Below are 14208 nucleotides of genomic sequence, written 5' to 3' on the forward strand. Positions count from 1 at the left end.
AGAGTAGCCAGACGAGTTTTGGGTCAAAGTATAAGGAAACGACACGATATATTTACGATCCTAGGGTTAGTAACTGTGGCAGCACCTCCACCTGAGCGAGAAAGGACAGGGAGGAAGTGAGGGTGGAACTCAGGGAACACAGCTTGAAAGGGGGAGGGCCACCGGACGGAATCTGTGTCCCTCAGTAAACGGCTGGTCTGGCTACCAAGGACCAAGGTTAGGAAGTGCCCACTTGGCCTCTATCTTCCTGATCTACTGTGTGCCTGGTATTATTTGAACATATCTGGAAACCTAAGGGCTAGGAAGGTCATTGAAGTGTCCATACAGGTCAGCCATTTAGTGGAAGAATAGATGAAGAGGGGCCAGAATAAGAGATCCAGAACAAATGTGTAATGGGAATTCCAAGAGAAAGAGAGACAGTGAAGCAAATGTCAAATTAAAAGAAACCATGGCTGAGAGAATTTTCCAAAATAAATAAAAGAAACCAATTATCTGGTAGAAGAGCCTAGAAAATTCAAAGCAAGCTAAATGATAAGGAAACAATATTTAGCAAAACTATAAAGAAAAATAATATAAATGGAAAAATATATAATTTAAATGTAGCTACACAGGAAAAATATCATCTTTAAAGAAGCAAAGATTTTACTGGCAGCTAACTTCTCAAGAGCATCAGTAGAAGCCAGAAACAGTGAAACACTACCTGCTATGAGCTGCAATGAAATAAAGGTCAGTCTAGACTTCTACATTCAGTGAAAATATCATTTATAAAAGAGACTAACTTAGAAAAATTTGAGAAAAAAAAGAGAGTTCTTGCTATCAACAGATTAATTGAAATTGTGAAGAATTCACTTTGTACAAAAAAACAAAAAATCCCACACAGAAAATCTGAGATATAAGCAGAAATGCAAGTAAACTGATACAGATAGGCAGACAGGTGGAAATGTATAGATATATAGACATTTGGAAATAAGACTTCAAAAATTATAATAATATTGAAGGAATTAAAAACTACTATCAAACTAAAACACAAAACCAAAATAGCATAAAGATGAAGTGCAAAGGAATTAAAGTGATTGAAATTTCCTTGCAGTATTTGGAAAGAATATTGATATACTAAAGATCCTAATTGATGGTCAAATTCACAAATGCTAAAAGACTAGATCTAAGGTTAGTAGAGGAAAGCACTGGAATAAGAAAAAGAAAAGTCAGCTAACCCAGAAAAAGTCAAAGCCAGAGAGAAAATAAGAACATAAAAGAACAACTAAAAGTTTCAAAATATATACAGAAAAACATATAACTAAAAGGAGAAACAGACAAATCAAGAGTTGCCATTGAAGATTTTACTATCCTGTTTGAATAAAGGACAGAAAAAATCAGAAAGTTATTGAAATGCTCAAAACTACCAATCCACTTGAGTTAACTGATATTATTATTGTTGCTAACTAATACTGAAACACATAAATTTTTTATAAAGAACATACAAGGTTTACCAAGATAGACATGTTCTGGGTCCAAAAATATTTCAAAATAAAAGATTAACCATAATATAGAGTACGTTCTCTAACTACAATGAAATTAAGTAAAAAAAAAAAATCAATAACACAAAGTTATCTGTAAGTAATAAGCATTTGCAAACTATTTCTAGATAACCCATAAATCAAAGAAGACATCAAAAGGTAAAATTGGAATAGTCAATTGGAAGAAAATGAACACAAAATATTTTTAAAAATTGGGGGAATACTGCTAAATCAGTTTTTGGAGGAAGATTGATAAGTCTAATTGTCTATATTTGGTAATTAGGAATAGATGATGGAAGTGGAAAAATCTCTAATCAAAAGTTTTAGCTTCTTATGAAATGAGAAGAGCAAGAGAAAATTAAATCTAAAATAATTGTAATATAGAAATAGTAAGTATTGAAGGGGAAATCAATGATATAATAGATTAAAAACTCAAGAACTTGCAAGAACAAAAAGATGGCACTTTGAATATACCAGTAATACGGTAATATAAACATCTACCTGGATTTATCACAAAAAAATAGAGAAAAGACATATATTACCAATATCAAGAATGACAATAGGGACACAACTATAGATCCTACATTAAAAGGATCTATAGATTCTGTAGATCATATATTAAAAGATAATAAGAAAATTTATGAACATCGCAAAATGTTCGAGGCATTATGAATAAACAAACATCCAGATTCCACAGCTAAAGAGAACTCTGGATAAATTTAGTCATATTCAAAAATGGTACAAAGAGTTATATACACAAAGAGTTGCCCAATATTAATGATTTAGTGGCTGAAATGGGTGAGTCATATATGTTAATTACATATGCAAATGTTTTAAGTGTGTGCATGCAAATAATGTTTTGATGATTCTTTAATTTGATGGTTTAGCCCTTATGTGAATTGAGAGGACAATCAAGGCTTTGAATGCACAGGGACATGCTTTGAGTCATGCAGTTTCTAAAGGAATGTTCCAGTCTCGTTCACAGATAACTATCATAGTGGTTTTGTAAACAAAGTGAAATAATACATGTATTTGTGGGTAACATCATTCTTAAAACACAACTAATTTCTTTTTACTTTAATAACAAATTAACAGTGGGGTAAGTCAGTTTTCTTCTCTCCCTGGCCCACTCAACCATTAGAGGAAAGTGTCTAAACTAAAAACATCAGCATAAGGGAGAGAACCCAGGCTATGGTCAGAACTAGCTCCATCACTGTCCACAAAACATAGAGAAGGCAGGAAATGACCCCAAAAGGAATCAGATACCTAGAAATGTAAAAGAGCCCCTGTTACATGACTGAAGGATCCTATAAATAAGAAAGAATCTTTGAGCTGTGGTTCTGGCAATTTTTCTAATAAAGTCTTTGAGTCAGAGGTAATTATTTTAACATACCTATTGCTGTTGACTGAAGATTTGTGTCCCTTCTAAACTAACATATTTGAAGCTCCCAATTTTATTACTTTTTTTTAGAGGTAAAGTCTCTGTGGAGGTCATTAAGGTTAAATGTGGTCATAATGGTGGGACCTTCATGTAACAGGAAGAGCATCCTTATAAGAAGAGACGAGAGCATTGTGTGTGTGCACGCGCGTGTACATGTGTAATATGAGGATATAATAAGAAGGTGACCTTCCCCAAGCTAGTAAGAGAGCCCTCACCAGAACTGACCATGCTGGCACATCCATCTTGGAATTCCTGGCTCCAGAACTTGAGAAAATGAATTTCTATTGTTTAAATCATCCAGTCTACCGTATTTTGTTATGGAAATTCAACCTAAGATATCTATACTTTTTATTTTTCACTTCATTAGGCAGGTGGTGCCTGGTAAATATAGGTTATATAATAAAGAATCATTTGTAGAATAAAAGCACACAATGTGCATGAACTGAAAGACCCAGTGCTTTAAATCAACACACGGAGGGCATAAAGGGGGTATGAGGGGACCTAAGCTCTAATTTTCCTGGTAAGCATAAATTCTGCTTCTTATTCATCTTTTGAGATTATGGGTTCTGCTGGAGTGGTCCCGCCTCTCAAATCCCTTCTTTCTCCTGCCTCTTCCTATTCCTATATGCCAAGTAGCCAGTGGATTACTAGAGTCATTATGGAAATCCAAACAGAAGGGTCAAATACCATTCCAGTTCTTTTTTCCCTTCCACGTTTGCTTGAATCTCATGTCAAAGTATAGAGACTGAGTATGCTCAGCAAATAATGCAGCAAATCGTTTTCAAAGAATTTTTTTCTAAATTAATTCATGCAAGAGACAGAGACTGATAGACTCAGCTCTGAGCAAGACACACTCTCACTGGAATTTGGGATAAGAAATTCAAAGAATTGTATGCCTATCAAAAATCAACCTGGGGATAGAATTCCATCAGCCTAATAAGGATTCTCGCCTTTGAAGTACTTCTTTTGTCTCCATGCCTTTTCCTCTGGCACCTTTATTTCATGCACAATATGATAAATATACAGGCACATTGGGTGAGCTTGTTCAGTCTAATAAAATCCCATCACAGTCCAAATGAAGTGTGAAGCTAGTTAAATGTTTTTCATTATTTCCTTACTTATATAATCAAGTTATCCAAAAAAAAATCTTATATCAAAATGCTGAGTGTTTTTAAAAAGACAGTCCATATAGTACCAAGAAGAAAAAAAAACTACCATAAACTTGCCATTCATTTTATAATGTGTTCTGTTGAGATAATGACAACTTATAAATCCCAAAGAGAGAATTAGAAGTTATGTTTGTTTAGCTATGTAACATTACATGGTCATAAAAACAAAGAACTTTGAACTCATTTAATAGAAAGTAGGAAATGATGCCACCCAGAACGGCTATGCACTGGTGCTGTGCTGCTGGGCCATAGGTAATTTGGTTCAGTGACCCAAACTTCCCCACTTACCATCTTTACTTGAAAGAGTGACTCACTCACTAACCTGTATATCATTTCTAGCCAAAGAACAAAGCCAAGTGATTTAAAACCACTTGGTGAATTTAAATGTCTATCACCTCCACAAAATATGAATTTACCCTTCATTTAATAACAGCAACTCATATGTCATTTTCTGGCCAGTTTTTCTTACTCCTACTGCTCCCTCTATTTCCAGTCTGCTTAATTGGACTCAGGTGTATTTTGAAAGCCAAAATTCTCAGCTATCTTCCCATAAAGGCAGATGTCCAGGAAAACTAAAAAAAAAGAGAAAAATGAAAGGATAGCACTTTTGGCCTATGAATATGAGCCAGCTCTTAGCATGAAAATTTTAATTTTCACATTTTGATGAAAATGGTAAACACATTTTGAAGAAAAATGGAATGTGCCATTCTAAAAGCGTAATGAATTGAACTACTTCGTGATGCCTGCAAAAAGCATTAGCACATTTTGCAAAGGTATATTTTCTTATAAAGTTTAACAGGAATTAACTGCCTTTAATTGAATTGCCTTTAGTGAAAATATCTTTAGAGTTTGTGATAAATGAGTGGTGAAGTTTTGGGGATTTTTTTTTTTTTTTTTTTAGCCCATATACTCTCAGGCTTGCAAGGGACATTATTGTTGTTATTAATAAATTTATCAATAAGCATTTCTTGACTCTAGGGCAGAAACAGCATTATCTTATGCAATTACTACAGATGTGAAGATAAAATGAGATGGTTTTGTGACATGTCAGGCACTTATGAAGTGTTTAATTGACATTAGCTTATTTACAGTTCCCTCAAACAGTACAGTCAGTTAGACTTGCCCAGTGACTTCATGACCTTCATGATCAGGGTGGGTGCTGTGGGAACAGAGCAAGGCAGAGTCATCGAAATCTGGTTAGAAAAAGCTACATATAAAATACATTGTGAAGGACTTGTAAAAGTTAGTTTGGCAATGGCAGGAGGAAACTTTTTCAAAACTGATGGAACAAATCCCCGTGGAGGTGAGAGGCAATGCAATCCAGAACACTGGGAGGAAGCTTCATGATGCGCTGGTTGGCATGAGAAATCCATTCATGTTCACAGGCCACAGATGCTTGCTTATGAGAAATTATGATGGCTCCTTTATACTTTAATAAATTCATTAAAGAGGATCTGGTGAAATTAATTTAAAAGTACATAACTATTATTGCTGGTTTCTGAGACCCCCAAATTGGAACAATGCTTATCCTTTTATAGTAATCAAGGGTCTTTAAATGTTGACTCTTTTATTCAAAAAACATTACAGTTAATTAAATGGTAAGAATAAATGAACTACCAGAAAAAAAGGCATATGTTTGCAATTGCACTTCATAGCACTTTTACCCTTTCTGTAAAAACTTACTATTTTATCATGTATTTCAATAGTGTATTTTTAATTTGACTAGTAAAAAGCTTATAAATTTCAACACCATGTGATTATATATGAGTCTGAGCATTTTTCATCACTGTAATTTACTCTTGACTTTAAAGAATAAGTAAGTAATTATAGCATAATAGAGTAATAATATAATAAATACACATGTATTTCTATATGTCTACGCACTTGCATTTAAGGTATATTGCTCAGTATCATAAATCATCACAATGATTACTATACTATATAAATAGTAAGTGAATTAAGTAATTGGAAATTTCTAGAAATGGTTATTTGTCAAATAATGAAAATTTTAAGTTATCAAGATTATCCAATTACACCATTATAGAAGAAAAAGTAAGGATATGATTTTTTCTAAAGCTTATCAAGGAAGGAAAGAAATATACAGTCTAAAGCCTAACAAGAATTTAAATATACTTTAAGGAATAATTGATTTTTTTTAAACTCATTATCTGATTCTTCCATATATGGACTTGTCTTGTCATCCAAATGCCTCATCATGATGGAAATGAGGATGGAGAAAAGAAAATGCATTAGGCCCTTTAAATATTATTCAGAAGATTTCTCAACCATTATGCAAATGTAAGGTTGAGGAAACAGTTGCCATATAGAAAATTCAAAATTTCTCCAGTTTTTCCTTTGCTCTATTAAGAATGCAGCCACATCAATGTTTATAGCAGCTAAATTCACAATAGCTAGATTATGGAACCAATCTAGATGCCCTTCAACAGATGAATGGACAAAGAAATTGTGTTATATGTTTACAATGGAATATTTTTCAGCCATAAAGAATAATAATATTATGGCATTTGCAGAGAAATGGATGGAATTGGAGAATATCATGCTAAGTGAAATAAGCCAAGCACAAAAACCAAAGGTCAAATGTTTTCCCTGATAAGTGGATGATGATATATAATGGGGGAGGGGGATGGGGGTTGAGAGAAGAATGGAGGAACTTTAGATTACATGGAGGGAAATGAGAGGGAGGGGAGTATGAAAATGGTGGAATGAGACAAACTTCATTACCCTATGGACATGTATGATTACACAAATGGTATGAATCTACATCATGCACAACCATAGAAATGAAATGATGTGCCCCATTTGTGTACAATGAATCAAAATGCAGTCTGTAAAAAAATTAAAAAAAAATATTAAAAAACAAAAGAATGACATTCTTCTTTGGCCACAGAACATTCTATCCTATTAGGTAGAATTTACAATAGGCCCTGTCCACCTGGCCTGCTCCCTGGTCTCAAGGCCACCGCAACTCTAACAGGCATCAGGCTTTCAAAGGTTGGAATGAAGCAGCCAAAGCCTCCCCACTGTGGCCGACACAGAACCTTCCCATGCCTCGCGTGCACTTACTCCTGTTCCTTTCTTGTCCACACACGGTCATGCACCACTCCTCAGTTTCTCTAGTCTTTTAGAAGAACTATGACATCATCTATGTGGTTCATTCCTTTCCCTGGTATCTGGCTCCGTGAGGATGAGTAAATCAGTTCAACAAAATAAAACAAATCAAAGTCTGATTCATGCCATTATAATAACTTTATGGGCAGCAAGCAATATATCTTTTCTAGTAATCTCTTAAATGTTTGTTGAATTAGGATGAATGTTAGAAAGTAACATTTTCAGAGCCTAAGTGAATTTTCTCTCGTAATGAATTAGTGTAAAACTTAAGATCTTGACTGTGCTTCTCAGAATATTGTAAGCTGATTAAATTTACTGAAGATTTATTCTTCATTAATGTCTCCCTTTACTCAGAATAGGCATTGAGAAAATAATAATAAATCCCCAAATAAAGCCTGTAAAACAATTTTTGAGTTGAAAGTCGATTTACCTGCTTCAATTCTGTAATTTATATCCAGAAAGAATATTATATCATAAAAAGAAAGAGCCTTGCTAGTTGCAAGTTGTATATTAAATTGTTGTATTTTACTTTCTTCTTAGTTTAATACACAGGAACTCACAATTTCATTATTTCCATCCAAGAATATCTTTTTAAGGAAAAGTAAAGGATAAAAATTAAGGTAAAATATGTTTATGGATATTTTAAGTTAATTTTAAAAGGCTTTAAATGTGCTATTCTTTTTTGTGTTAGATGAATTACAATATAAAAAACATTTAAAAAATATCATTATAATAGTTATTTCACAGAGGTCTTAAATTGAAATCTAATGATATAAAACTTGACAAAGTACAATGTGCAAGTTATGAGTAAATAAGAAGTCAAGTACTTGTTTCCAAATATTTAGGTCTGGCATTTCAATTTCTCCATTTAAATTTCTTGGAGCAATTTAAAACACATTCCAGATCAACTGATTTCTTAACCTGAAAAAAATAATACTTTTTAAAAGTCTATACTAAAAAAAACTGATAGTAAACTGACACAATTTAAGAGAAAATCAATAAAAATTAACAATTAGTTATAATTTATCTTCCCAAGTTTATTTGGTCCAAAACAAATCTTATTATGTTTGATTCTTCCAGTCATTACTTTCAAACCAAAGATGAATGAAGTTGATGATCTGAACTGAATGTAATCCATACAGATTATTTTTAAAACAGCATATCAGACAAATTGTTAGGCTAAAATAATAATGGCAGTTGCAATTTCTATCCTTAAAACATGTTTGTGAGTTCGTAACAAGTGTTATTCTATAGGGAGGAAGCATCACTCGGATAGTTTTTTAAAAAATCAATTACTCTGGAGAAATTGTCTGGCACTGAAATGTCAACCAACATCCTAAAAGTGTCTTAGAAAAAAAATTGGTCAGAATTTCCTTCTGTATTAAAATAAGGAAGTTCAAAGATAGCATTTTTCACTGTGGCTCAGCACATCCTGAGACTCAAATGTGCCATCTTGAGCTTTACTCATGACAAACCCATAGTGAGCTTTACACATGACAGACCCATAGTGAGCAAGGCAGAGCAACCAGAAGAGAGTTGAAATGCACCATGGTAGTGTCAATATTTCCCTGGGGGAATCAATTTTCTGAGCAAAAGGGTTATACATAAGGACTGAGATGGAAGAAGTAAATAGTTAAAAAGTGAACATTTCTGAGGAAAAGTCTTTCTTCCTAACCCCATTCCTTTCTTTCCAGAATTATTTATTGAATGCTGTGCACCAGATATGGTACAACACATCAGAAATTCAACTGTACCGTTATTCAAGAAACAGAAAAGACTCAGAGCGATTGCACTGGAGAGCACAAGGTGGGTGGGGCGAGAACAGAAAGGTGGGGAACACTCAGCTCCTTCTTGGAGGTCTAGAGATGACTTCCCTCAGGTGGTAGGAAACATCAGCTTTTAGCTTATAGGGCTTAACTTTCTAGAAATGGTTATAAGCCAAATTGAAAAGAATATTATATTGTTCTAGAACATTTCTTGTAAAATAGATATTCTAACAGTAGGAAATATTGTATACTTATGCCCAATACCTACATCATTCTCTTGAAAAATATTGAGCTCAAAAAATAATTCTGGCAAATGATTAAGAAAAGAAAGTCATGCTTTTTGGAAAGCATGACTCATTAGTTAATGGTTTATAATTTGGGGAAAAGTGAGTTTCCTTTATAAAAAACAAAGTTGAATATAAGATCCATTCAGACAGTGGCTGTAAGAAAAAAAGACTGCAGAGTCTTCCATTCTGAATATGTTTTGAACGATGATGGAAGCGAAACATTGTTGACAATGGCCATAATTATGTTAATAATTATAATTAGCTATACTTCTTCCTACCTCTGACCTTGCACAAATCTCAACCTATGTGAACATCAATTTTCTCATCTTTACAGTAGAGATGATATTAGCATCTGCTTTTATTATTTTTTTTATTTGTTCTAATTAGTTATACATGCCAGTAGAATCCTTTTTGACTCATCATACATAAATGGAGTATAAATTCTCATTCTTCTGGTTGTGCATGATGTAGAGTCACACCGGTGTAGTCATATATGCACATAGCGTAATAGCATTTGAGTCATTCTACTACCCTTCCCCTCCCGTACTCTCCCCTCCCTTAGCTCCCCTCTACCTAATCCAAAGTAACTCTAGTCTTTCCTAGCCCACCCCGCTGCTTAATGTGAATTAGCATCTGCATATCAGAGAAAACATTCTGCCTTTGATTTTTGGGAATTGGCTTATTTTACTAGCATGATATTCTCCAGATCCATCCATTTACCGCAAATGCCATAATTTCATTCTCCTTTAAGGCTGAGTAATATTTCACTGTGTATATATACCACAGTTATTTTTTTTTTATCCATTTATCTATTGAGGGTATCTAGGTTGGTTCCATAGTTTAGCTATTGTGATTTGAGTTGCTACAACATTGATGTGGCTGTGTCACTGTGGTATGCTAATTTTAAGTCCTTTGGGGTATAAACTGAGGAGTATGATAGCTAGGTCAAATGGGGGTTCCATTCCAAGTTTTCTGAGGAATCTCCATACTCTTTCCATAATGGTTCCACCAATTTGCAGTCCCACCAGCAATATTTGAGTATACCTTATCTTTTTCCCCCATATCCTCACCAACATTATTACTTGTGTTCTTGATAACTGCCATTCTGACTGGAGTGAGATGAAATCTTAGAGTAGTTTTGATTTGCATTTCTCTAATTGCTAGAGATGTAGAACATGTTTTCATATATTTGTTGATTGATTGTATTTCTTCTTCTGTGAAGTGTCTATTCAGTTTCTTAGCCCATTTATTGATTGGGTTATTTGTTTTCTTGTGTGTGTTAAGTTTTTTGAGTTCTTTATTTATATCCTGGAGATCAGGATATATATCCTGAGAGGTTAATGTGGTAGAGATTTTCTCCCAATCCGTAGGCTCTCTCTTCATGTTACTGTTTCCTTTGCTCAGAAGAAGCCTTTTTTTTTTTTTTTCTTTTTATTCCATCCCACTTATTGATTCTTAATTTTACTTCTTGTGCTTTAGGAATCTTGTTAAGGAAGTCAGGTCCTAAGTCAACATGATGAATATTTGGGCCTACTTTTTCTTCTGTTAGGTGGAGGGTCTCTGGTCGCTGTTCTAGTGCCTACGTCTTTGATCCACTTTGTGTTGAGGTTTGTGCAAGGTGAGAGATAGGGGTTTAATTTCATTTTGTTACAAGTGAATTTCCAATTTTTCCAGCACCATGTGTTGAATAGGCTATCTTTTCTCCAGTGAGTAGTTTTGATGCCTATGTCTAATATGAGATAACTTGAATTTATGTGGGTATGTGTCTGTGTCTTCTATGCTGTACCATTAGTCTGTATGTCTATTTTGGTGCCAATATCATGCCATTTTTGTTACTAAACCATCTGCTTTAAATATGTGAAAATGATTAATAAATGTGGACTACTTGATATAATGGCTAGCAATTAATATCATTACAATTATTATGTTATTACAAAATTCTTCCTAACTTATCTTTATCAAAATTGAGAAAGTGTAAGCCTTCAAAGGTATAAATCTAGATCTAGGTTCTCATAGTCATGTCCCTGATTTTCTCATAGGTACCCACATTAGAAGTTCCAATGGTAAAATTCTGGTCTTCTTAATACTATTCACTCTATCTCTGATTTCCCCCAAGACAATATAAAGCACATAGTAAAATTCATTTTTTAAAAGATTCCACTATGACACCTAATTGTATGTGTTCGTTTGGCTAGCCTTTCTCAGTTGTTTGGTCAAATATCAATCCAGATGTTGTTGTGCTGCAACAGATAATTAAATCAAGAGTTCAGTAAAGTATATTACCCTTACCCTTCATAGTGGGTGAACCCTATCCAAGCAGTTAAAGACCATTAGAGAAAAGACTGAGGTCTCCCCAAAAGGAGGGAATTCTGCTTCCTAACTTCAGCCTCAAGACAGCCACACTGACTCCTATCAAAACTTCCACATATGCCACTGTCCTGCCCTGCAGATTTGGGGTTTGCTAACCCCCACAATTGCTTTGAGGAATAAGCAGACTCCCTTTTAAAAGTCCATCAATCTCTGTCTCACGTGTGTGCATGCACACATGTGAACACACACACACAGACAACATACAGCCTATGGGTTAGGTTTCTCTGGGGAAGACTGAGTAACATACCCATGTAGCCTTTTGTAAATGGTTTTCACCTGGGCCATAATAACCTAGCAATATCCTTAAAATTATCTACCCATCTTCTTCAAGAAAATTGCCTAAGAAGAGAATCAAATCTGAAATAGAAGGTTAAAAAATGATTTTGAATACCTATTTGTTCATAAGACATAAAGAAATAAACTCAAGACCAAGTTTCAAAAGATTTTTTAACACCAAGAGGTATTAAGATGACCTGAAAGACCCTCACAACATCTCACCTCAGACCTCTCAAGTCACAAAGGAAACCCTGAGTAAGCATGGTCATCGTGACAATGCCAACAGTTGACCAAGAGAGACAATCATCTTAAACCTGCTCTTAACCAATCTAAAGCATTAGCCTATTATAATTGTCTTTGGCATTTGACACAAGCACACATATAGCAAAAGGACCTCAAATGTTTGGTATTTTTCAACATTACCTCAATAATTGGTACCTCAAGACACCAGTATATTCACTAGAATTTTTTTTTTCTGTTCAGCTGTTCAGACTGATGCATATTCAAAGAAAAAAAATACTCATTCCACTTTTAAATAACTCCAGATAATGTCAACCTTGTTACCCAGCTTACTATCCAAATGTCCTAAATTAAACTCCCTGGGAGTGGGTAGGAGGAGAAGGAGGAGGAGGCAGAAGAGGAGGAAAAGGGGAAGGATAAGGAAGAAACAGGATCATGAAATCAGAAAATCAAATCAGGACTGGAATTGATACATGACTGCCATAAGAATTTGGGAAACCAAGATAAAGCCTTTCTGGATAGAAATCACAGGGATAGCACATTTTTATGTTGTTAGTTTTCTTTTATTCACATGGCTGCCTCACAGAAATATCTTTATTAGTTCACTGGTAAAGACTTTAATTTTAGTCTATCATTCTAAATAACAAGTAACAGATCCATCAAAAAATGTAGAGACTTTCAAAAATACACTCTGTGTCTGACCATTAGGCCACCTAACTGCTTAAATTCATTCTTGTATTTTCCTTTATTTTTTTTTCCTTAAATTCCATACAATATATACCCAAGTATCTTGCCATAATATATATGGACTTGCTAATTCTGTTATATCCTGAGTATATGTATATTTCCAAAGATGTAACAGAATTTGGCATGTTTCTTAAACCCATGGAACCAACAATTTAAATGGACTGCATAAATATATACATAAATAATATCTTGGACTGGGAATACAGCTCAGTTGGTAGAGTGTTTGCCTTGCAAGCACAAGACCCTAAGTTCAAATCCCCAGCACTGCAAAAAATAAATAAATAAATAATATTTTATCAGCTCATATTTTCCTAATACTTCCCTTTGTGTAGTATTTAATAGTTCCCAGCAGTAAGACCAGACAGATGCAGGACTTTGTCCTTTCCTATTCTGTTCCTCTAATTGCTGAAGCAATATCCACACAGGGAAGCAACTCATCAATCCTGATCAAATGATTCTATGAACAAATAATTTCACTTGTATTATTTCACACACGTAACTTCCATGTGGTCAAAAGAGACATCACTGTGTAGGTCATATAACTAAGACTTTAAAACTGTAGTTATTTGCCCAAGATCACACATTTAGAAGGGGAAGAAGTAACTTTACCATCCAGGATCTTTGACTTCCAATCTAGTACAATTAACGTGACTTGTAAATGGCAGAGGAGATCGCTGCAGATAGAAGCAAATGTCATTCTACATTGAAGAGATTCAATACAGAAGAATGTTCTGGCCTTGTAGTAAAACTACGGGCAGGTTCCTTTCTCTCTAAAAGGGTGGATCTTTTAATAAAGAACCCTGGCTCACCAGTTAAATGAGAGTAAGTTTTAATGTTGGCACCTAGTAAGTCATATGCTTCTTAAAAAAGAAAAATGGCTTCAAACCCAGTGAGAATTAAGGGTTATAATTTTCATAATTTCAGGTAAAATGCCATACTAACATACCTGCAGATTTCTCCCCACCCCCACTCTCTCATCCCCCTCCTGTGTGTGTGTGTGTGTGAGGGGGGCAGGGAGGAGAGGGAGAGGGAAAGAATAGGAATATGGGGACTTTGGCTATAAACATAATCCTGGTACACAAAAATTAGCAAATTAGTACTGTGTCCACATGGGTTGGGTATCAGCAGTGATTCAGTCATCAGAGTCCCTCAGATGTGACAATCTGCCCTAGAAGGAAAGTCACAGAAGGCTGTCACAGGGTGTTGATGTGCAGTGATACCTTCGCAGCCATGAACCCACAGGATTTTCTGAAAACATATCCTTGA

The sequence above is a fragment of the Sciurus vulgaris genome (assembly GCF_902686455.1).
Source record: "Sciurus vulgaris genome assembly, chromosome: 5".
Lineage (NCBI taxonomy): Eukaryota > Metazoa > Chordata > Mammalia > Rodentia > Sciuridae > Sciurus > Sciurus vulgaris.